Source organism: Ambystoma mexicanum, chromosome 7q, assembly GCF_040938575.1.
Source record: "Ambystoma mexicanum isolate Mex_15411 chromosome 7q, UKY_AmexF1_1, whole genome shotgun sequence".
Classification (NCBI taxonomy): Eukaryota; Metazoa; Chordata; class Amphibia; order Caudata; family Ambystomatidae; genus Ambystoma; species Ambystoma mexicanum.
This window is the reverse complement of record NC_090941.1, coordinates 101878892-101904288: the sequence shown is the minus strand read 5'-3', so window position 1 is coordinate 101904288 and position 25397 is coordinate 101878892.

The following is a 25397-nucleotide window of genomic DNA, read 5'->3' as shown; positions in this document are numbered from 1 at the left end:
AGGGGAGCGGGTTGCACCCATCCTTTGATTATAGTCCCCTGGTGGGGAATCATTGTACTGGCGTGGATTGTAGTTCACGTTTTGCCTCATGTCCTGTCTCTCAGATTGTGGGTACTGGCCCCTATGTTGATTTCCATTATCAGTAAATCGATCCACATATCGGGGCCTATCCTGATTACCATATATCAGGGTGTTGGGATCAAATCTGCTCTGTGTCCCCAATGACTGGTAGGGACCATCATTTCTTTGATCTTGATTTTGTCTCTGGTTATTGTTCATACCTGCCATATCAGACCGGTATCTTACCCGGGGTCTATCCCCTAAATATCTAGGGCTGATGTAGCTCTCTCTATTACTAGGATCATGTGATTGGAACATTGGTACAGGAAATGGCGATCTTTGTTGATTACCCCTTTGTTCAGGTGTCACATTTTTACCTTGACTTTGAGCAGACTCAAGGGACATTTTGGCTGACCTGATTTCCATTACTGTGGCTGAGGGTTCTTTAGATTTAGGCCTAGTATCTTTCATTTTATCACTTTCTCTACCCTGACAATAGAGTACCTCATATAGCTTTGTGCTTTGATGTACAATCCATTCAAGGGACTTGTCACGGTCAAATTCACGGACCAATTGGGATATGATGTCTTTCTGTAGCCCATAGAAGTATGCGGTTTTAAACTCATTGGAATTTGAGTCAAAAGATACATCAAAGCGAGAGAATGCTCTTTTTAAGTCTTGTAAAAATTGGCGAGGGGATGTATTAGGTCCAGCAGTAATAGTGTACGCGACTTTCTTTGCCTCCTGCAATGACTGAAAAGGAGAAAAATGACGCCTAATTTCTTTTTCAAACTCCAGCCATGTCATATTCTGCTGTTCATTTAATCCCCTTATGATGCTGGCCGTCGGGGCATCTAAAGTTAAATGAAAATATTGTCTGTACTGTTCCTTAGGTATCTGGAGTGCTTTAAAAATGTCATGTACCGCTTCTAAGTGATCCTCAATGCAGCATTCACCTCCCTTTTTAAATTGTTTGATCAGGGCTTTAATGGATTTCATTATTTTTATGGGGCTACTTGTTGCAATACATGGAATTGCACTATTTTGTGAGTCAATCCTGTTTTCAGGTGTATGAGATTGGTGACTGCCCCCAATGGGAGTATCAAATCCCCCAAGGGCGCTGCAACCAAGTTCAGTCACCGGCCCAGTCACTGGGGCACTAGCTCTTTGGGCAGAGCTAGAATTCACCTCCACTCCATTGAATGTGGTACCCTGCCGCCTCTCCTGGGACCTGGGAATGCACATTTGCTGTTCTAAGTCCTTACACTTTTTAAGGAGTCTAGTTGCTTCATTCTGCAAATAATTATTTTCATCGCTCATTTTATTAATCGCCTCCTGCATGTCGCACATTTGCATTTGGCATTCATTGAACTCTTTATTTCTTTTGTCTCTTTCTTGAATCATTTTAATAATTTCTTGTTCTGCACTCTGGAGATCACCTTCTTTTTCACAATGTTCTTTTTGTAAAATCTGCATTTCTGAAACAACCTCATCTTTATCCTGCCTAATGTGATCCACTAAGGCTTTTAAGTGTGTCAATTCTTGCTCACTATCTTCAAATTGTTTCTTGCTTTTGGATAACTGAGTATCAAAGTCTCTGCATTTTAATTGCATGTCTTTTTGGCATACATCCAATTCTGCTCTCAACATTTCCTGATTTTTACTTGCCCCATCTAATTCAGTCTTTAACCTGTTAATTAGCTGAGTATCATTCTCTTGCATTCGCAGGGACTTGTTTAAAATAAACCATATTTTGCCGCATAGCCGTATTAAACAGTCTTTCTCTGCACTTTTATCGGCTGCATTCAATAATCTTGTAAGGCAGACCTGAATTATGCTGCCTTCTGCAAAAATATTGTCTAGTTTTTCTTTCTGCACCTCACCCTGAATGCGGTTACTCCATTCTAACGTGCTATTCGAAGACCAATTCCCATGTGCAAATAACTTTGCCTCTAAATATTGCACTAGATCTGAGAATGTGGTTTCCCTTTGTGACATTCTGAAATTCGTTTTTAGTGGCACACTGCTATTATAAAATGGGTTCCCTTTAATGTGCAAATGGCATTGTGAGACACGCTTGCCACGCCCAGTAGGTACTCTATGATCACTTTCCCGGCCTGCAACGCACCATAAATATTTAGGGTATTTTGTGGAGATTTGGGGCCTGACGGTATTTTATTACCGCCGAAAAATAACTTAGCAATAATCACTCTTTGTATTCAGATTTGGCCATGTGCAACAATAATACAATGGACATGCATTATTTCAGCACCCAGACCTGCATATTTGGTATACGTGGTTGGTGGTATTTTGGTGAGCATAATTCCCTTGTTTTATTTGTGGCCCCAATGTCCAGAATCCCTTATCTTTGCTTAGATTTTTCGTGTGATCACTAGAGAGACCTCAGACCTGCATTCTAGGAATACCACATTTCCAGTGATAGTGTTGGTGTGCCACCATGGGCAAACTCACTGACTTATTTACGACAGAGAGCTATATGTGGTAGTCTTGTGGTAATTTCCACTACCTTATATACGGTAGGGAGCTATGTTCAGAGAGTCTCTCTTCCCGTTGGCTCATGTACCTCCAACAAGCTATGCTACAGTCACTCACAATTATTCATACTGATTCTGACATGCACACATCTGTCTTAAAATGACCATTGCACTGTTTAAAAATCTCCCCACATCATCGGCATTGTAATGGTAAATAGAAAATAAAACACCCGTCTGTTTTCAAATATTTTCTGTATTATAAAAGCTGCATTTAGACACGATCTCATTCTTTACAGAAATAAATAAAATGGTACAGTCAAAGCATTGTCTATGACACACTGCAAAGAGCGTGGCGGAGAACAGAATTCAAATTGCAACATTGGTATTTGATTAAGACACGCACAGGAATCCTACACTGACTGCATATTACCGTACACACTCAGCTCCCACACTTCTCATTACCTTATCTTTTTAGTTGTTCTCTTTGTGAATGTGGCTCTCTTGGATTAACTCCATCAAAAAGGAACGCTTGCCTTCTCAAGCCGGGGTCATTGCCTGGAATTCTCAGCTTTTTCAGATAGGAATGCCTCAGCCAGTGGAAAGGTTTTTCTTTCAGCTCTCCCCAATCTCGACTGCAGCAGGACACAGGAATCTGCATTCAGTCAGGACCCCACAGCCAGGTCTTCTCCCCAGTAGTGCAGAAAGATGTCTGCCTGTCTTTTTCCCTGATACTGCCCACTAAAACTTTCCTCTCAGCCCTCTGTATGACGTGTTCCAATGAAATCCATCATCTCTCATCCTCCTACTCTTCAACAATAGCTTCGCTTATACATTTGCAATTGTTGCAAATCTGACTTCCTTCTTCCTGCAGTTACTGTGCACAAAAACACAGAGAATCAGGCAGAGAAGAGAAGAAAAAAATCTGCACACGCATTTAAATGGTTTTCATAGTATGCCTAATTCTGCAGTGGAGAACACATTTTATTAGTGGGTTATATTAAATAAGGTTTTATTAGTCAGGTTAATGGTTAATAGGTTAGCTGTTAATTTTCAAATGTGTCTCTCGCACCATAGGCATTTCAGGTGAAAAATAGTGTGCATTTTTAAATGAACACGTGTGCTTTTAACTGTAAAAATAGATTTTCATCTTATATGTTAAAATCGTTTTTGACTGAATAGCCTGTCTTTCCTTGTTAATCTGGCAACCCATATAGCAATGCACCACACCCTTGTGGTGGTGCTGCAAAAAAATTGTGCTACTTGTGCAGTATTGCTGTACTCTGTACTGTAACACGCCAAATATCCTTACATATACCCTCCTTTTGTTTTTAGAACTTGGCTATAATCCAAGCCAATTCCTAAAAACAACTTGTTCTATTTTTTTTTACAATATAGCAATCCAACAAAATGAATATTCATGTGCATCAATGAAAATTTGCAATCAACATTTCATCTGAGTCCATCAGTTCATAAAATGTTCCACATTTGCCTTCTCAGTGGAAGTGGCATTACTTTAAGTTTCAATTTTCCAAGTCAATTAAAAACAATGAAATAAAACAACTAACTAAAACAAATAAGTAATATAACAAGTTAAAATAAATAATTAAAATAATAAATACGTGGAACTTCATATGCCGGAACTTTTGTTTTGTCTCTTTTGGTATGTCCCGACCAGCGATGTTATTCGGTTCATTCGAGTACTCTTTCATCTTGGCAATCTTGAATCCACAGTAGTCATCTCTTTTGGCATTCTGGTTATCTTGTCTTCACCTCCACCTGGAGGCAGGCATCTTTTAGTCTTCATCCAGGGGACTCCAGGACTCCATCGTCTCCCGTGGCCTCTGATCCCGGAACCTCCGACCAAATAATGTTAATTGTCTAAATCAAAATAGAAAATAAACAGATTAAGTACATAGCACAATACTAACTTCATCCTTTTGCCAAAAATAAAACATGCTTGGTAAAAATACTTCGTTTTTTTTTCTTTTTTCTGAAATTAAACACAAGTTAAAAGAAAACAAACACATATAAAACAGCATTCAATATTTAATACACTTTCTCTCTGCACACCAACCATGAGCTTCCATTATATGTGCATTTATTTATTTATTCATTTATTTATATTTATTTTATATTATATTTTACATATACTACAGTGTTTATGTGCCATCATAACAATCAACTTTTTAACTTCTTTGTAACTGCCTCCTGATTGTATCCATTTATTTTCTCTTTTTGTGTTTAATTGATTTTATCTGTTTCTACATGCTCAAGCCGCCTGATCTCATGTCTGGGATGGCATGGTTTGATTTGATTTACATGGACAAACTGCTCTATTGCTGTTTCACCTTCATTTTTCAAAATTTTATACACTACAGGAGAAACCTTATCTATAATTCGAAATGGCCCCTGCCAGGCTGCTAGAAATTTAGAATTTTTCTGTTTACTTTTTCCAAAATGAAACTTGTACACCTGATCCCCTACATTGTATTCCTTTACTGATGTCTTTTTGTCATAATATGACTTAGCACTGTCAGCAGCCCTTTCCAGATTTCTCTGCACAAAAGCAAATGCATGTTGCAAATGCCTCCTCAGTTCATCAATATATTCATGAACCGTGGATGCACTCACTAGAGTTTGCTCATGTGTTCTGTATAGTAGGTGTTGTGGTAACACCATTTTCCTACCTGGTAAGACCTCATGGGGGCTAACACCTGTTGCTTTGGCAGGAGTCGACCTGATTGCCATCAGAACCAACGGTAAACGTAAATCCCAGCTGGAACCTGCTTCTGCCACAAATTTCTTTAAAATATCCACAACAGACCTATTGCTTCTTTCAACTGTACCTGAAGACGCCGCCCGATATGCGATATGTAGTTTCCTTTTCACACCTAGTATTTGCCATACCTTACTCATTAGAGTACTTGTGAAATGACTTCCTCTGTCTGACTCAATTCTTTGTGGCAACCCAAACCTTGAGAACACATGGTTCACCAGCAATGTGGCTGCTGTTTGCGCACTACAATCTGGTGCAGGAATGCACTCAATCCACTTTGACATCAAACATACCACACTCAAAATATAACGGTGTCCCCTGCTCGACCTTTTTAAAGGACCTACATAGTCTATTTGCAAATCTGACCATGGGAGAGTTAGGCCTCTTTTCATCAATGGTGCTCTATGCATTGGTGAAGCAGGTTTAAATTGGGCGCATACTAGACATCCTCTAGTATATAATTCCACATCTTGGGACATATGAGGCCATAAGCATAATCTTTTAGTATTTCTAATGTTTTTTGTGAACCTCTATGGCCTGCAGTTATGGCATCATGTGCATGGTGTAGCATTAGTCCTCTGAATGAAAGGGGTACTACCCACTGTATTTGCCCTGTTATGGACTCTCTAATCATGAGTCCATCCTGTACTCTAATTCGTGTTTTGTTCTTTAATAACACCCTCAACTCTTCTTTTCCCATACAATCATTTTCTGTTAAAGGATTTTGTTCAGGATCTATCAAATGATTATAATAGATTCCCAAAATTTGATCATTCTTTTGTGCCTCAATCAAATCTTGGTCTGGCGTGTCATGACTCCACTGCACCACCGGTTGATCTACCTCCTTTGGTGCTTTAGAACGTGTGACTGCATCAATTTGTATTTCACCCATTAAATAATCAATAGGTAGCAATTCTCCCATCACAGCCCCAATCTTAGCCAGATGGTCTGCCTTATCATTTCCCTCCTTATCCTCTCCTGGTGTTTTTAAATGCCCACGAATTTTTCTCCAGTATATTGTTAAATTATTTTCTGACACCAATTTGTCTATGGCTTGTATCATTTTTCCATGTTTAAGTGGCTTTTTGTTGTATGTAACCATGCCTCTTGCTTTCCAACCAGGCAAATACTCCACAAAGCTATTCCGTGCATAGTCAGAATCAGTCACCAGGACAATTTCACTGAACTTTTTATCAACTGCAGTAGCAATTGCTTTATAGATGGCTGCCAATTCCGCCACCTGACTGCTCCTATCTCCAATCCTCATCCCTATACTAGGAACGCCTTCACATTTCAACCAGACATTTCCTATTCCTGCCACTAATTGTTTATTACTGTCATTTTCAATGTGAAAAGCACAACCATCCACATATACAGTTGGCAAATCCTTGCATGTTTTTTCATCAAAAGCTTTGTGTGGTGATTGTTCAAATTCCTGTAAACTAGCTTCCACTTCCATTTCATTTGGTATTTGTTCAGCTGCACAGTCATGTAAGTCAGCTAACCCTTGAGCAATTGGGCTCTTTTTATTTTGTCCATATCTCACTTCTACGGGAAAACCTTGTAATGCCAGCGTCCATGAAGTGATTCTGGATTGCGCTAGATTGCCTGATCTAATTCTTTTACTCTCTAAAAATTGCAACGGTTGATGATTTGTTTCAATAATCACCTTTTCTCCCTGAACAATGGGGCGGAAATGTTGTAGCGCCCACACAGTGGTTAATAGGGCCTTCTCACATTCATTAAATTTCATTTCAACTTGGGAAAATGCCTTACTTGCATATGCAATGGTTTTGTGATTCAAATCGTGTTTTTGTGATAACACTGCTGACATACAATGTTCAGAAAAGCCTATTTCTATAAAGAAATCCCTGTCCTTTATGGGGTATGCTAAACATGGTGCCTTTACAAGATATTCCTTCAATCTATCCACTGCATCAGACTGCTCTCTTTCCCATCTCCAGGGAGTATTTAGTTTAAGCAGTTTAGTTAATGGTTGAGTGATTTCTGCATAATTCTCAATGAACTTTCTGTTATAGCCTGTCATCCCTAATAAACTTTTTACTCCTTTCACATTTTTAGGATCTTTTAATCTTTGAATGGCCTCTATTTTCTTCCTTTGTGGATTTAGCCCATGTTCAGTCACTTCATGCCCTAGAAAGTTCACTTTTTTCTTGCACCATTGTGCTTTTTGCAAAGATACTTTGGCGCCTGCTTTCTGCAATTGGCCAAGTATATGTCTTATTTCATCAAAATGGCTTTTAAGGCTTTCATTTTTTATCAGGACATCATCCACATAAACTATTTTTCCTCTTTCCGCTGCATCCGGCATGGCCTTTCTCAAAAATATGCCAAATTCACTCCCACTATTGATGTACCCGAACGGAGCTCTAAGCCAGGCATATTGAGTCCTGTCAAATGTAAAGGAAAATAAGTGTTGTATCTCCTCTGCCAATGGCACACACCAATATCCAGAGGTGAGATCTAATGTGGTAAATACCTTTGAACCATGTATCTGAGCTAGGCCCTGATCAATGAATGGTAGTGGCCATCTAGATACTGGTACTCTTTTATTTAACTCTCTTAAGTCTGCACACAGCCGCCATTGACCATTTGGCTTTAACACACCTAAAATAGGCGTATTGGATGTGCTATGAATGGGCCTAATTATTCCCAGTGATTCCAAATTTTTAATAATCTCTGCCAATGATTCTAAACATGCCAGCGGTAGTCTATACTGGCGTACAAACACTGTATTTCTGCTACAACCTTCTGGTAGTGTGGCCACATGTAAATCAGTTAAACCACAATCATAAGCATCTTTTGCAAATACATCCTTAAACTCCATAAATATTTCCCTCAGGTCGTCTCGATCCTCATCGCTGTCACATGCATCCGCTAAGGAGATCTGCTCTTCTACCATTCTGGAAAATTCTGGAAACTCTTCTGGTAAAGGAATCTCAGCGCTTTCCTCTAACTGTGTGGCTGTGTCTTTTTGTAGAGCTGCCACTTTTAAATATTTTGGCATATCAGCTTCCACTTCAATGGGCTGATTTCCTGTTTCATTTTCATTTAAATTAAATATTATGCAATCCTCTTGATGGCAGCACACTGTCTCATTTGAATCATAAGGATACACAGAATGAATTTTAAATATTCCTTTGGGCTGAGAGTCCAGGTGTTCTGGCAACTCGCTCTTGGCATCTACATATTTTTCAGGAATATTCCCAATCACCATGTTATTTAAATCTGCCGTATAATGTGATTTTTGTATGGCCATTCCTAATGGGGAGTTTTCCTCTAAATGAATATCCTGACAACCTTTATTATTTACCATGATTTTTACAGATCCCTCACCAATGTCTACCAATGGAATGTATTCATAATCCAGGCCTTGCTGTTTTATGGATTCATTCAGGCATACAAATGCATCAGAGCCTTTCATCTGCTGTCCATTTTTGCATTTCAGTGTTATTGCAAACTGTTTTGTAAATGCAGGAACAATAGTATTTTTCCTCATTTGTAATTCGACTGCATAAGGAACTAGTTGTGCACAATGATAAGCCCTTCTTTTGTCTTCAAATTCAGGTGCCGGACCACCTAGGCGTGACCATATTTTTTGATTAAGGAAATCTAACACCATACACATTCTGTGCATGATGTCATTGCCCATGTAAAATTCATTTTGTGCTCCACTCACTATCCATACATTATGGTAAATTATTTTCTGCCCAATGCTAATTTTAAGCATGCATCTGCCTGCAATTCGGTTTTCAAAGTCTGGACTGTCCAACCCAGAAACATATTGGTTTTTAATCCTAAATTTCGGGATTTCTTCCCTCTCCATAATTTTTTGCAACAATTTCTCATTAATGAAACTCCTTTCATGTTCAAGAGCTAAAGTGGCTTTTATTGTTTTAAGATAATCATTTATACCAACGTGAACCCATGGTTGCTCATCTTCCATGTGTATTTCTGCCAGAGTGGTAATGTGTTTTTCTGAATCTGTTTTAGGAACAATATTCTGTTTGCATGTATTCTCTTTTAAGTAAAAACGTAATGTGTGCTCATCTATAGCAGTCTGCCAATCTTTCCTTGGGTCCAAGTATATTTGTACAGGTAGTTTTTCATTGTCGCTCTGATCTTTGTCTTGACACATTAATATAACAGTGACACTAGGTATGCAGCTATTCTGGAGATATACCTCCACAGCATCATTTGTTTTGGCAACGGTGTGACATTCATTTATATTGCTGTTTTGTGATTTTAGTTTCTTAGGCCTCAATGGTTTTTTGGTTAAGGACCACAGCACTCCATTCACCCCATCTATGAGAGGAGACAATCTTTTCAGGCAATCTGTCCCCATCAGAAATGGAATTTCACAAATAGATGTGATCAATACCTCTTGTTTCATTCTGTGCTTTCCTATTTTTATGTCAACCTCAGTTACACCTATGATGGGCACCTCCTCCCCATTAAAGTTATGCACTGGGCCTTGATTTGCCTTCACTGTGATCTGACTCTGTGGAGGCCTCCCTTCATTGATACTCTTTACCAGCTCCTTGGACATAATTGTGGCCTGTGCGCCAGTGTCAATCATAGCGAAGGTGTGGCATTTTTCTTCTACAGTGATGGGTGCATAATATCTGTCCTCAACTTCCTCTAATACACATAAGAAATGTGAATTCTTACTGATTTCAGGGCTCACCTTTCTCAGGTCTTTTTCACTTTTGGCTAAGCACATTGGTAAATGAAAAGACCTTTTTCCCTCCTTTTTACCCATTTCTGTGCGAGATATTTTATTCATTTCTCCATGATCAGAAGTTTTTTGGAGTGTGGCCACTGTTCGCCCATCCATCTGGGTAACATCAGAGACCACATTACAACCTTCCAACTGAACATGTGTAACAACATCATTCAGCAATTTGTCATTTTTTAATTCTGTGCATTTGTGATCATTTAGTGTAATACCAGCCCTTTCAGCCTCTTCAAAAATATGTGGCTCAAAGAATTCTTCAGGTGATTGACTTGTACCCTCCTTGTGAGTATTTCCTTTTTCTGTCTGTGTTTGGTCATTGTTTTGCTTGCCCAGGGAAGGAGCTATGGCATCCCCACTTACTCCCTGTTCACTGGTATTCCCCATGCATGAGTCATTTTTCTTAAATCTGTTCCTTTGTTCTTTTGGAATTCCTAATATTTCTTTTTCATTTGTGCAAATCTTTACTGTTTTATTTAGCTCTAAGCTAAACCGTACCTCTTTTTTAGAAGTATTTGCACTTTCTATCACAATTTCATTTACTGGTACTTTCATTTTTAATCCATTAGGCATCTCAGAGTCGTTATGCAAAATTATATCAGAGCAATCTGTCATTTTGGCACTCCAGTTATCATGAGTACTTAGTCACTTTTCGGAAGCCCCCCGGTCATTGCTATGGCCATCAGCCCCCTCTTTGGAAGGTTGTTTTTGCGCTGTATAGAGCTTTCCTATTTGCTCAGCTAACATTTTCACTTGGGCCTTAAGGCACTGGAACCTTTCCATCTCTCTAGGATCCTCTTTCTGTGGCCTAGGTCGATATTGGTTGTTTTCCCCCTGATTGGATCTATTCTGATACCTCTCAGGTGATTGATGTCGGTTGGGATGGTTTCTGAACTCTTGATTCATTTGTGGAGGGGAGCGGGTTGCACCCATCCTTTGATTATAGTCCCCTGGTGGGGAATCATTGTACTGGCGTGGATTGTAGTTCACGTTTTGCCTCATGTCCTGTCTCTCAGATTGTGGGTACTGGCCCCTATGTTGATTTCCATTATCAGTAAATCGATCCACATATCGGGGCCTATCCTGATTACCATATATCAGGGTGTTGGGATCAAATCTGCTCTGTGTCCCCAATGACTGGTAGGGACCATCATTTCTTTGATCTTGATTTTGTCTCTGGTTATTGTTCATACCTGCCATATCAGACCGGTATCTTACCCGGGGTCTATCCCCTAAATATCTAGGGCTGATGTAGCTCTCTCTATTACTAGGATCATGTGATTGGAACATTGGTACAGGAAATGGCGATCTTTGTTGATTACCCCTTTGTTCAGGTGTCACATTTTTACCTTGACTTTGAGCAGACTCAAGGGACATTTTGGCTGACCTGATTTCCATTACTGTGGCTGAGGGTTCTTTAGATTTAGGCCTAGTATCTTTCATTTTATCACTTTCTCTACCCTGACAATAGAGTACCTCATATAGCTTTGTGCTTTGATGTACAATCCATTCAAGGGACTTGTCACGGTCAAATTCACGGACCAATTGGGATATGATGTCTTTCTGTAGCCCATAGAAGTATGCGGTTTTAAACTCATTGGAATTTGAGTCAAAAGATACATCAAAGCGAGAGAATGCTCTTTTTAAGTCTTGTAAAAATTGGCGAGGGGATGTATTAGGTCCAGCAGTAATAGTGTACGCGACTTTCTTTGCCTCCTGCAATGACTGAAAAGGAGAAAAATGACGCCTAATTTCTTTTTCAAACTCCAGCCATGTCATATTCTGCTGTTCATTTAATCCCCTTATGATGCTGGCCGTCGGGGCATCTAAAGTTAAATGAAAATATTGTCTGTACTGTTCCTTAGGTATCTGGAGTGCTTTAAAAATGTCATGTACCGCTTCTAAGTGATCCTCAATGCAGCATTCACCTCCCTTTTTAAATTGTTTGATCAGGGCTTTAATGGATTTCATTATTTTTATGGGGCTACTTGTTGCAATACATGGAATTGCACTATTTTGTGAGTCAATCCTGTTTTCAGGTGTATGAGATTGGTGACTGCCCCCAATGGGAGTATCAAATCCCCCAAGGGCGCTGCAACCAAGTTCAGTCACCGGCCCAGTCACTGGGGCACTAGCTCTTTGGGCAGAGCTAGAATTCACCTCCACTCCATTGAATGTGGTACCCTGCCGCCTCTCCTGGGACCTGGGAATGCACATTTGCTGTTCTAAGTCCTTACACTTTTTAAGGAGTCTAGTTGCTTCATTCTGCAAATAATTATTTTCATCGCTCATTTTATTAATCGCCTCCTGCATGTCGCACATTTGCATTTGGCATTCATTGAACTCTTTATTTCTTTTGTCTCTTTCTTGAATCATTTTAATAATTTCTTGTTCTGCACTCTGGAGATCACCTTCTTTTTCACAATGTTCTTTTTGTAAAATCTGCATTTCTGAAACAACCTCATCTTTATCCTGCCTAATGTGATCCACTAAGGCTTTTAAGTGTGTCAATTCTTGCTCACTATCTTCAAATTGTTTCTTGCTTTTGGATAACTGAGTATCAAAGTCTCTGCATTTTAATTGCATGTCTTTTTGGCATACATCCAATTCTGCTCTCAACATTTCCTGATTTTTACTTGCCCCATCTAATTCAGTCTTTAACCTGTTAATTAGCTGAGTATCATTCTCTTGCATTCGCAGGGACTTGTTTAAAATAAACCATATTTTGCCGCATAGCCGTATTAAACAGTCTTTCTCTGCACTTTTATCGGCTGCATTCAATAATCTTGTAAGGCAGACCTGAATTATGCTGCCTTCTGCAAAAATATTGTCTAGTTTTTCTTTCTGCACCTCACCCTGAATGCGGTTACTCCATTCTAACGTGCTATTCGAAGACCAATTCCCATGTGCAAATAACTTTGCCTCTAAATATTGCACTAGATCTGAGAATGTGGTTTCCCTTTGTGACATTCTGAAATTCGTTTTTAGTGGCACACTGCTATTATAAAATGGGTTCCCTTTAATGTGCAAATGGCAGTGTGAGACACGCTTGCCACGCCCAGTAGGTACTCTATGATCACTTTCCCGGCCTGCAACGCACCATAAATATTTAGGGTATTTTGTGGAGATTTGGGGCCTGACGGTATTTTATTACCGCCGAAAAATAACTTAGCAATAATCACTCTTTGTATTCAGATTTGGCCATGTGCAACAATAATACAATGGACATGCATTATTTCAGCACCCAGACCTGCATATTTGGTATACGTGGTTGGTGGTATTTTGGTGAGCATAATTCCCTTGTTTTATTTGTGGCCCCAATGTCCAGAATCCCTTATCTTTGCTTAGATTTTTCGTGTGATCACTAGAGAGACCTCAGACCTGCATTCTAGGAATACCACATTTCCAGTGATAGTGTTGGTGTGCCACCATGGGCAAACTCACTGACTTATTTACGACAGAGAGCTATATGTGGTAGTCTTGTGGTAATTTCCACTACCTTATATACGGTAGGGAGCTATGTTCAGAGAGTCTCTCTTCCCGTTGGCTCATGTACCTCCAACAAGCTATGCTACAGTCACTCACAATTATTCATACTGATTCTGACATGCACACATCTGTCTTAAAATGACCATTGCACTGTTTAAAAATCTCCCCACATCATCGGCATTGTAATGGTAAATAGAAAATAAAACACCCGTCTGTTTTCAAATATTTTCTGTATTATAAAAGCTGCATTTAGACACGATCTCATTCTTTACAGAAATAAATAAAATGGTACAGTCAAAGCATTGTCTATGACACACTGCAAAGAGCGTGGCGGAGAACAGAATTCAAATTGCAACATTGGTATTTGATTAAGACACGCACAGGAATCCTACACTGACTGCATATTACCGTACACACTCAGCTCCCACACTTCTCATTACCTTATCTTTTTAGTTGTTCTCTTTGTGAATGTGGCTCTCTTGGATTAACTCCATCAAAAAGGAACGCTTGCCTTCTCAAGCCGGGGTCATTGCCTGGAATTCTCAGCTTTTTCAGATAGGAATGCCTCAGCCAGTGGAAAGGTTTTTCTTTCAGCTCTCCCCAATCTCGACTGCAGCAGGACACAGGAATCTGCATTCAGTCAGGACCCCACAGCCAGGTCTTCTCCCCAGTAGTGCAGAAAGATGTCTGCCTGTCTTTTTCCCTGATACTGCCCACTAAAACTTTCCTCTCAGCCCTCTGTATGACGTGTTCCAATGAAATCCATCATCTCTCATCCTCCTACTCTTCAACAATAGCTTCGCTTATACATTTGCAATTGTTGCAAATCTGACTTCCTTCTTCCTGCAGTTACTGTGCACAAAAACACAGAGAATCAGGCAGAGAAGAGAAGAAAAAAATCTGCACACGCATTTAAATGGTTTTCATAGTATGCCTAATTCTGCAGTGGAGAACACATTTTATTAGTGGGTTATATTAAATAAGGTTTTATTAGTCAGGTTAATGGTTAATAGGTTAGCTGTTAATTTTCAAATGTGTCTCTCGCACCATAGGCATTTCAGGTGAAAAATAGTGTGCATTTTTAAATGAACACGTGTGCTTTTAACTGTAAAAATAGATTTTCATCTTATATGTTAAAATCGTTTTTGACTGAATAGCCTGTTTTTCCTTGTTAATCTGGCAACCCATATAGCAATGCACCGCACCCTTGTGGTGGTGCTGCAAAAAAATTGTGCTACTTGTGCAGTATTGCTGTACTCTGTACTGTAACACGCCAAATATCCTTACAGCTTTACTAAGGAAATACTGACAGATCAAGGTTCAAATTCTATGAGCAACCTCATGGCTGAAGTCAAAGAGCTACACCACATTACCACCTTACGAACTTCTGTGTATCATCCCAAACAGATGGATTGGTAGAAAGATTCAAGGATTGCTATAAAGACTCAATAAAACACTTAAATTGATCCTAAGAAAGTTGGTAGATAAAGATGAGAAGGACTGGACTATTTGCAGTAAGGAAAACCCCTCACGCCTTAACTGGATTTTCTCCTTATGAACTATTTTATGGCAGAGTATCTAGAGGTGTCCTGTACATGCCCCGGGAGACCTGGGAAGAATGAGACGAGGAACCCATTCCCGTCTCACAAATCGCTAGCAGATTGCTGGAGCATATGAGACTTGTTTGAGATCTAGTCTGTACTCATATGGAAAAAGCCCAGATCCAACAAAAATCCCCTTACGACAAGAAAGTGAGCCTAAGATCATTTCCATAGGACAAAAAGTACTAGTCCTCTTAGCCACCTTGGAAAACAAGCTTGTCTATAAGTGGCATGGGCCATATGAAATATTGGAACAAACGGGGACCTGTACTTATTAAATAGCCCAACCGGACATGACACAGAAAGACCATTTAAATCACGTAAATCTCTTAAAAGAATGGAAGGAGAGCCTGTATACCACCCATGCCATAATACTATTCTGTTTGGTTCATGAAGATATAAACGCATTTGAATTGATTCCTTCAGAGCTATCTAATCAACAAGAAGATCTAAAAGATGTAATCACATCATTTCCCAATGTATGCTCAGAAAAAACAGAAAGAGTAAAAGGCATCTATCACTATAGTAGAACACCCAAGGGAAAAGTGGTTCATTTAAAACCGTATAAACTCCCGGAAGGCCGGAAGCAGATAGTGGTTGGGGAAGTGAATAAGATGTTAAGAGCAAATATTATCGAGCCTTCTTCCAGCCCATGGTCCTCCCCTATCGTATTGATCACCAAACCTGGCCATTCCTGGAGGTTTTCCATCAATTTACATCAAGTTAAAGCCGTTTCCAACTTCGATGCCTATCTCATGGCATGCATTGATGACCTAATTGATAAACTCAGAAATGCCACTTTTCTATCCACCCTAGACTTAACAAAAGAGTACTGGCAGGTCCCATTAAATGGACCTGATAAGGAAAGGACAGCTTTCCCAATGCCCTTAGGACTATTTGAGTTCAAAGTCCTCCCTTTTGGATTACATGGCACTCCAGCCACTTTCCAATGACTCATGAACAAAATATTACTGCCCTATTCCAATTTCTGTGGATCATATAGACAATATTGTAATTCATAGTAAAACCTGGGCGTACCTGCCACCTTTTTACTATTATGAGAGCCCTCAGAGAGGCTGGTCTAACTGATAATCCATCCAAATGCAGACTGGCCCAATCTGCCGTGAAATATATTGTCTTCTTTGTAGGGAATGGTAATGTACAACCTCAAAATGAGAAAGTGAAAGTTGCCTTAGATACCCCTACACATAAAACTGAGAGAGATGTCAGAGCTTTTCTAGGGTTAATTGGGTATTACCGTGGGTTTATCCCAAACCTTTCAGACAGAACAGCCAGGCTGACAGACAAACCTAAGAATGCCAAACTCCAGAAACTTCATTGGACCGACAAGGATGATATATGTTACAACAACTTAAAACAAACACTGTGCCAGAACCCAATCCTAAAGGTAGTAGATTTCTGAAAGTAATGTCTACTGAAAACAGATGCCTCCCTCACAGGGTTATGTAGAGGAGGAGCCAAATGCCTCTATTAGAAGTCCTGCCCCTATATTGCCTATATGTTGGGAACCGGAAAAGGTGACAAGCACAACACGTGTAATGATGCCCATAACACGACAAGCCTTTGAGGCAAGGTATCCATTGAGAAAACCATTCTTCATGTATCCACAAAGAGCTGACAGTGTTCTAGGTGAGATCCCTGAAGAACGTGTAAAGCTGGATGAAAGAGGAGACTGGTGACATCACATGAAGCAAGGTGACAAGTGAAGAAGAGATGCTAAGAGAGGAGGTGAATAGAGCATATAGAATCTGATGTCAAAGTGAAGAATCGCGTGCACCTTTACATGTGCAATGAATGTTGCATGTGTAAAGAGCATGGAAGAAAAAACAAGCCATTTTATAATTGTACAGATTCTGTAACACAAGTAGAGCAAGTATTTATGAAGGATGGCTTTACGTAGTGAATAAACTGCAGGCGGTGTCGCCAATTTATATATTACACGGCCACGGTAGTGGGCGTGTAGTTATGATTAAGTTGCTAATCCCATAGGAAGAGCACTTTTTGGGTGGCTTATAACTTTGCTCCCCCTGGACGAATACACACAAAATTTTGCAAAAAAAGTATATGGCCCACTCTGAATTTATTTTCAAAGGTTGGTGAGGTTTGGTCCGGGGGGGCAAAGTTATGAGGGGGGTCCCAAAATGTCTTTTTTTCCCATAGACTGAATGGAGGAAAAACTTTGCTCACGCCTACAGCCCAAACCGCTGGACGGATTTTCACCAAATTTGCGGCAAGAGCAGCGGCTTGGTCCCAAAAGCATGCTTTTGTAAATTTGGTGAAAATCTGTACAGTAGTTTATTTTTAAATGACCAAAAAATTAGGTCACAAAAAATTAGTGATATCTATGTCCGCTCCGCGGACACACTTCCCTGTTCGCTCCACGGACAGGACACCAATTGGTTAATCGGCTTGCGTCATGTCCACGGACATGCGACAAGTTCACCGATTGGATGGTGAAGAGCGTGAAGTGCGTCAGATTTTTTGGAAACGCCCGCCATCTTAGATTCACGGACAGCAGCCGGAGTCCGCGGACATCACTGTAAAAACATATTAAAAAACACAACATTGCACTTATCAAACTTATCAAATAATCTCTGGGGAGGTGAGGGGTGATGAGGATGGGATATGGTTTCCAGAAGCAAAAAAGGGTGTTTTTTTGCCACAAACAGCGCATAAACAGTCCTGAAAAGTTTGCGGACACTTCAGCATTACAGGGTTGGTGAAATGCAGTTCTTGGATGGCTTATAACTTTGGCACTGCATGAAATTTGGCATGTATATTTCTTGCCTGATTCTGAGTGAGTATGCAAAGTTTGGTGGGATTCTGTCATGAGGGGGTAAAATTAGAGGGGGGTCCCAAAATAATGTAAAAGCTTATAAATGAGGTGTCGTTTGACAAATCTACACTTAATTTGGCAAACCGATAATACATTTAGATATGAATGTTTTTGCAAAGTTTGGTGGCATTTTGTGAAGAGGGGGCAAAATTAGAGGGGAGGGTCTCAAAATAATGTGAAGGCTTATACATGAAGTGCCATTTGATGAATCTACACTTCATTTGGCAAACTGATAATAGATCTATATATACATGTTTTTGCAAAGTTTGGTGGGATTCTGTCAAGAGGTAGCAAAATTAGAGAGGGGTCCCAAAATATTGTAAAGGCTTATAAATGTGCTGCCATTTGACACATCTACACAAAGGTTTGCAAAAAGATTATAGTTCTAGATATAGATGTTTTCGTAAAGTCTGAATGGATTTTGTCAAGTGGTGGCTAGGTTATATGATGATCGTACGTGCATACATTTGACACTTTTAAAAAAAAATAAAACATGGGTGGATTTCCAGCAAACTTGCACAAAGAGAATTGGCAAGGACCTACAAGCATGGTTTTGCAAATGTGCCAGCGTTTTATTATTTGACAAGTTTCAGAATGTAGCTACAGAAAATAACGGTATACCTTTAGTGACTGAGGGGTGGCCTGTGGCCATGGGCAGTGTGCCAGATTGTCCAGGTCATGGAATAAGGTCATGATCCGGACAATCTGGCTACTGGCCATGACCACCAGGGACAAAGCACAGGATTAAAGTGGCCACCTGGGACTGGCTTTCGTGGTAAAGTTATTTGAAATTAGGATAGATCTGAAAGGGAAGAAAAATATGCTTGTGGTAATATGGTCATAGGGTTCTCTTTTTGCCTTATGCAGGCCTTCTGCAGGCTGCCATGGAAAGCAAAGAGGGGCCCTGTATGGAACCCTCACCTTCGCCTTCCCTTTCCATGATGGCCATCTTGGAAAAGGATTCCCGGTGTAGGAAGAAAAAATCCTCTTTTTAGCAACCCGGGTTCCCGCTTTGGGAACCTAGGGTGCTAATGGCCTTGATCCCCCATTCCAGGTACTGGACTTGGGGGATATTGGTCCAGAGACCTCATTATCCACCCTCGCTTCGCTTGGGCTGATAACTTGGGCTGCTGGGCAAATATCCACTGGAACTATTTGAGAAAAGTCCTCAAAGAACATATGACAAGGTTAACGTCTAGATACATAGCACTTTTTTCAATTTTATTATTCTGACTGCCAGTGAACAAAACCACCAGGCCTATATATGTCAATAAACAAAAACAAGTGGCCCAGATATGTGATGTCATCAGTGATATCATCAATGACATTTGTGATGTCATCTTTGATGTCCTTGGTGTTAGTCCTAGCAGTGCACGGTGGTGGCACGAGTTATGGTTGTTTAGCTTACCATAACTGGCGAATTTCTGGTGTTTTTTGATTTTACTTGAAACCATAACGTCCCTTTAACAAAGTTTTTTCTTTGAATATATATATATATATATATATATATATATATATAGATTCTGGATGTTCCACATCGTATTCAAGCAAACTGAGATCCCATGAGTAGAATGGCTGAAAGTATGGCGCAGTAGAAAAAGAACGACTAGTGATGGAGGAAGAATCGAGAAGGCTTGTCTGGCCCAGTGTCAAGGGTTGGGCAGCCATTAATCTGGTTACCTATCATGGAAAGATACAATGAACGTGAGAGCTCTTGTTAAGGTGCAACCAAAAGACAACGAGTTCCAAGTTTTATTCACTTTAATACTATTAAATACGAAGACGGAGCTCAAAACATGGTCTCCTGTCACATGGTCTAGATGGAAATAGATTTAAAGGTAAGGGTATGCTCGTACTCCCTTCCATTCCCATGAGCAGTGATACTTGCATGGCCGTGTTCAAAGACTTTTCTTATGACAGACAGATTGTGTGATGATGGATGATGGGCTAAATGGGTGGGGAAGCATGGTCAAGCCCACACAGCAAGCACCTGGGGTACCAGCCTGGAGGCTGCTAGCAAGTGGAATATTCCAGAAAGGTACAAGCATGCCAACCAATTGTAGAGGGCCACTTATCAAAGAGCCCTATAGTTTGAGACCCAATGAAACCTTGTGTAATTTATCACACTGACAATGACTTTCACTAGGGGTGGGCATAGTTGCACACCTGACTGTAGAGACCTAATCACAATTCCATCCCCCATAGAAAGTATACCTAGATGTTCCCCGTTGTCCTACCACAGTCCTACTTAGTTTTTTCTCATTTTGCCACGTAGTATGACGTCAGGGAGGATGAGTTTTTGCTATATGTGTATATGTAAATCACTGAGAGATATGCTTTGAGAGTCCGTGGATCTCCGTTTTACTCCCTGTTTGAGATAATTGTGATTAAAACAGCAAACTATTTGCCAACTCTTCACATTGATGTTTGAGTAAATTCTGCATCCCGATTCTTCGTATAGAGCGCTAACTCATTTAAAAGGGCCTACGGGTTTAGTTAGGAGCAGTCCTATCACAAGTCTGCGACTGATTAGAGCATCTTGTTTACGAGCCGCAAAGTTTTCCCAGGTGAAGAAAAATACTCTGTTTGGGAATTGGAGGCCCTTGACATCAAGTTGGCCATTATCCAACTTAGATACTACCTTTTGGGAAGAAAGTTCACACTTGTCGCGGACCATTCTCCACTGGTGTGGATTAGCCAAAGAAAAGACTCCAACTCATGTGTAATGCAAAGGTTCTTAGAACTGCAGCCCTACTGTTTCACTGTGAAACACTATAAAGGTAAATACCAAGGGAATGTAGATTTCCTTTCCCAATTCCCCTGTGTAACAGATGCAGCTACATTGTATGGAGGAAGAGTATGTGAGAAACCTGAAGGTGTCTCACCCGCTAGTCCTAGTCGATCTGTCATCCAGGTGTCCAGGACACAGCAATCGCTACTGGATCCAGTTCCTGGGGGTGGACCAGTGCGGGAGGATCACCTGGATGGGAGGTGTTCGGTGAGTGGGAATGGGACACCGAATGGTGAGACGCACTATCCCCTTCCCTGTAACACCTTCTCCCCATCCTACCAGGTAGGATACCTAGGAACTCAATCCCCCTCCCCCTTTTCCGACACAAACACTTTATCACGGAAAGTTTATTGTGAGTGATGACGGACTAACACCAGAGCCGTATACCTGACATGTCCCAACAAAAGGGTCAGGTAGAGTCAGCCTATTACTGATAATTAAACACATCTGACGTCCATCATACTTCTCCACACGGATAAAAGGCAGAGCATGAGAGCACACTCTGAGCAAGGTAAAATGCCAAGGAAGCAGCAGTTCCGGAATGGCAGTTTAAACCGAGGAGAAAGGTGGTATGATCTGAGATGATGACATGGAGGGAAATGCCCTTGCCCTTTTCAACCCAGAACTGCGACTTTCAACAAGCCTCAAGGGAAAGAAACCTAAGACCAGAAATTGCTACTGACGAATGGTGTAGCATGTGTCAAAGGTACACAGGGCCCTCCTTCATTGGTAGCCAAGGTGGGGAGAAGTGATTGCCACTGTGGTACTGTCCTTGACTCCGACAGCAAAGCAACAGCAACGGGTTCAGCACAGCCGGTGAGTTGGAGAAATTGATAGTCAACCAGACTGCGTTATGCTCAAGGTTGCAAGCGGAACCATTGTATGTTTAAAGAGAACTTGAAAACAATTGAACTTTGGGAAAACAAGATAGGCACAAGATACAGAGCGGCCAAATGCCACATGGGTGCACACTTGAAGATCTCTGGTTGGTACCACCCCTTCCGGAATGGGGACAAATTATTGAACTGTGAAATCGAAATGGTCCTGCACTGGATTACATCCTGTGTACATTTGAAAAACTTTGATTGTCTGTAAATTGAAATTCATCTGATCCCGGCCGAGGGGGACTAATTGTTGAAAAGGGGTCTGAGCCCGGAAGAGGGAGATCCTGGGTGAAATGTGACACACCCAAGAAGATAGTTGTGGCAAATGCGTACCCGACTGAGGGATGCCTAAAAATTGAAGTCGGTCAGAGCCCGACTGAGGGAGTCTAAAGGTGAAAGAAAGATTGGAGCCCGGCTGAGGGGGATCCAGAGTGAAGAGGAAATCGCCTGATGTGGTGAATATTGAGAAAGGAACTTTCTTTGTATTTCATGGTGCATCAAGTCCACTGTGACAAGAAACTTTGCATAAAAGAGACTTGGGCACAAAAGGCCCTGATGTTCGTGAAAGAAAGTGCGACCTCATGCTAGAGAAGCCCAGGAGAGTGCTGTGCTGGTGTGACCTGCCTTGTCCCATGCTAAAAACACGGGGACCGGAGGCCAATGGCCTAACATTCTGACCTATCATTTTGTGAACACCTCTTTCTTTATGTGAACATTCTCCCACACTATTTTGTAGCATAGCAGCAAGGATTGGCAACAGTTTTTTATTTTTAGAATAGGCCCCTTTTATTTGACTAGACTCCACCAGGATTGTATTATTATAATTTGATGGTCGTAGCTTGCTTCCATTTTAGATTTAGGTTTGGATAGGAGTTTTTCACACCCCTGATAAAGTTCAATAAACACCCTTGAGCTGTGATCACTTCTGTCTGTCTTACTTTGATACCATGCCGTCTGTACAATATGCATATCAGTCTTTGTCCCACCCAAAGGCAGTCCAGCACCAAAATGCTAGGCAAATCTCCTCTGAACAAGAGTACCAACAGAAACCCCAGTCATGTGTTTTGGCCTAGACAGGTCTCATCATTTCGGTGGATCTGTACCTCTCTGAGCACAATGAGCAATGGGTCCACATCTGGATTACCCTGGTAACTTGTTGTTGGTACTCTTGTTCGGAAGAGATTTGCCTAGCATTTCGGTGCTGGCTGCCTTTGGATGGGACAAAGACTGATATGCATATGGAAATGTTCCTCTGTGAAACGCACAGTGAGCTAAATCATGGTTGAGACTCTCCCAGGGGCCATACACCCAAGAACAGGTCAACTGTTAGCAGTGTATCCCGAAGGCATGGTGGCAGTTTGATTAAAAATAAACATAAGCTATATCTGGTTTGATATAAGAGGAAAGACAGTTACAAAGTGACAAACCTATTTGATGTCATTTTATTGTAAAACTGCTCTATACAACTGAGTTTCACCGCCAATAAATGTGATGACTTTATTACCGGGAGTTCCATTTTTTTCACCGTCGCAGGAGGACAAAGTATGCCCCCAAGCTGTAAGGAAGGGGTAAGGAAGGGACTAGTGCTTCAAAGAAAACCTTGCCATGAATGTGGTGATGTCACAACAGGATTGGGTGGTTAATGACTGAAATCTCTTTGATGCAAGGTAGGCCTGGACAAAGGGGGACGAAGGGTATCCCAGAAGACAAACTAAAAGTAAGAGAGACTTCACTGAACTCGGAAATATTAGGCAACCCATGTTTCCTATACTCCCTTCCCAACTCTTGCAGACATTGAAATTTGTGTCAGTGATCAGAAAGTAAATATTCTTGTCCCAGAATCCTGGGTTGTCGCCTTGTTGTCATGGATCAATCCGATGTGGTCAAATTAGTGTACAAGTGGGTAAACCCTGTCTTCATTAAATAATATTTGGACTTCAGAAGAAGACACATTTGACTGGAACTTTATTGGGGTACACTTTGCCCAAAGTTCTTAGCCATTTATGTGAAAGAATTTTTTTTCCAATGAAGGTGCTTTCCCTCAGCTACACCAGCGGAAAAGTGGAAGGACATTCTCTTTCGGTAAGGTCTGTTTGCTGATTGGACACTGGTATATAGATCACTAACATCTGGAAATGGCAGTTTTGCAAGTGCTGTCTAGTAACAATTCCTGGCTGACAAAGAAAGAAGACAGACTCACCATTCCTGGTAAGAGGCTGGGAAGAGTTTCACAACATTCCAATGAAGAAAGTAACAATGATTCCAACCCCATGGTCTTATTCCATGGTCCTAGTGACATTTAAAACCAGCTGTGTATCTCTGCAAGACATTTATTTATTTTGGCATTTATAAAGCGCACCAAACCCTCAGGCATCAGGGTGCTGATACATACATGTTCTTCTTAATGCTTCAGTTACGGTTATGTCAGAGATACACCACAAAGTGAATGGGCTTCTGACAAAAGTACAAATAGAATGCCATGCCAGTCATATTCAGTAGATGAAGGTTGGTTCAATTCAAGAAGCACAGGCCGCCAAGTGTCAAATCAATGGTTGCAAATAGGTACAGTTCAGGTGCAGCACCGGCTGGCAAGTGTCAAATTGGTGATTGCATATAGGTATAGTTCAGGTGCAGTGCATGCTGCGAAGTGTCAGTCCATGGTTGCAAAAAGGTACAATTCAGGTACAGCGCAGGTTTCCAAGTGTCAATCCGTGGTTGCATACAGGTACAATTCCGGTGCAGGGCCGTCTGCCAAGTGCCAAGGGTCAGTCCGGGGTTGCATAAAGGTGCACATAAGGCGCAGCACAGGTTGCCAAGTGTTAATCCGTGGTTGCATAAGGTACAAATCAGGTGCTGTGCAGGCTGCCAAGATGGACATCTGATGGAAGTAACAATGGGTGTATGATATAGGCTAATGAGGTTAGAGTAGTGCTAACGTAGGAAGGTAGATTGCAAGGTAAGGAGGGGGAGGAGGAGAGCACACAGAGGAGTGGTGCAATCATAGGGATGACCAGCAGGTGATAGATTTGCTTGGCTACATCTACTTTCACTGCTTAGCGACTGGACAGGTGGCGTTAGCCAGTGTGCAGCGGATTGAAAGGGTAGCAATTGTCAGGTATATTTATGTTGTAGGATAGGTTATAGCAGTGAAGAGCACTATTGGGAGATATAATTGCAGTACAAATGAGAGGGATGGAGGTGCTGAACTCCTTACTTGCCTCTGGTAGTTGGGGGGCTAGCTACAGAGACAGCACGTCAGTCAGATAGGTATAGTTATGCAGGCTAGGGGAGCCACACCTCGTGTTTTGGGGGAAGCACAACGCAACAAGGGACCGATTCTCATCAAGGTGTTAAGTACCGAAAAGGAAATTAGAAGGGTTAACAAACTTTTCGGTACTTAATACCTATTCTCTAGGTGGCGCATTCTTCCGAAGTCGGAAGGAATGCGCCACTTTCGGAATACATGTGGCGGTTGCTAGAATGGGTTGGAAACCAACCTAGCAACCGCCACATTTGTAAACTGGCTTTTTGGAAGCCTATTCTTGTGGCACTCCTCCAGTTTAATATGTGTGCTAAACTACCGTACATATACGGCACCCTTTTGGTGCCGTTAAACTGGAGGAGTACCACAAGAAACCTTGTTTGGTGTAAATGGAAGTGTCCATATACAACCGGGTTGTATATGGAC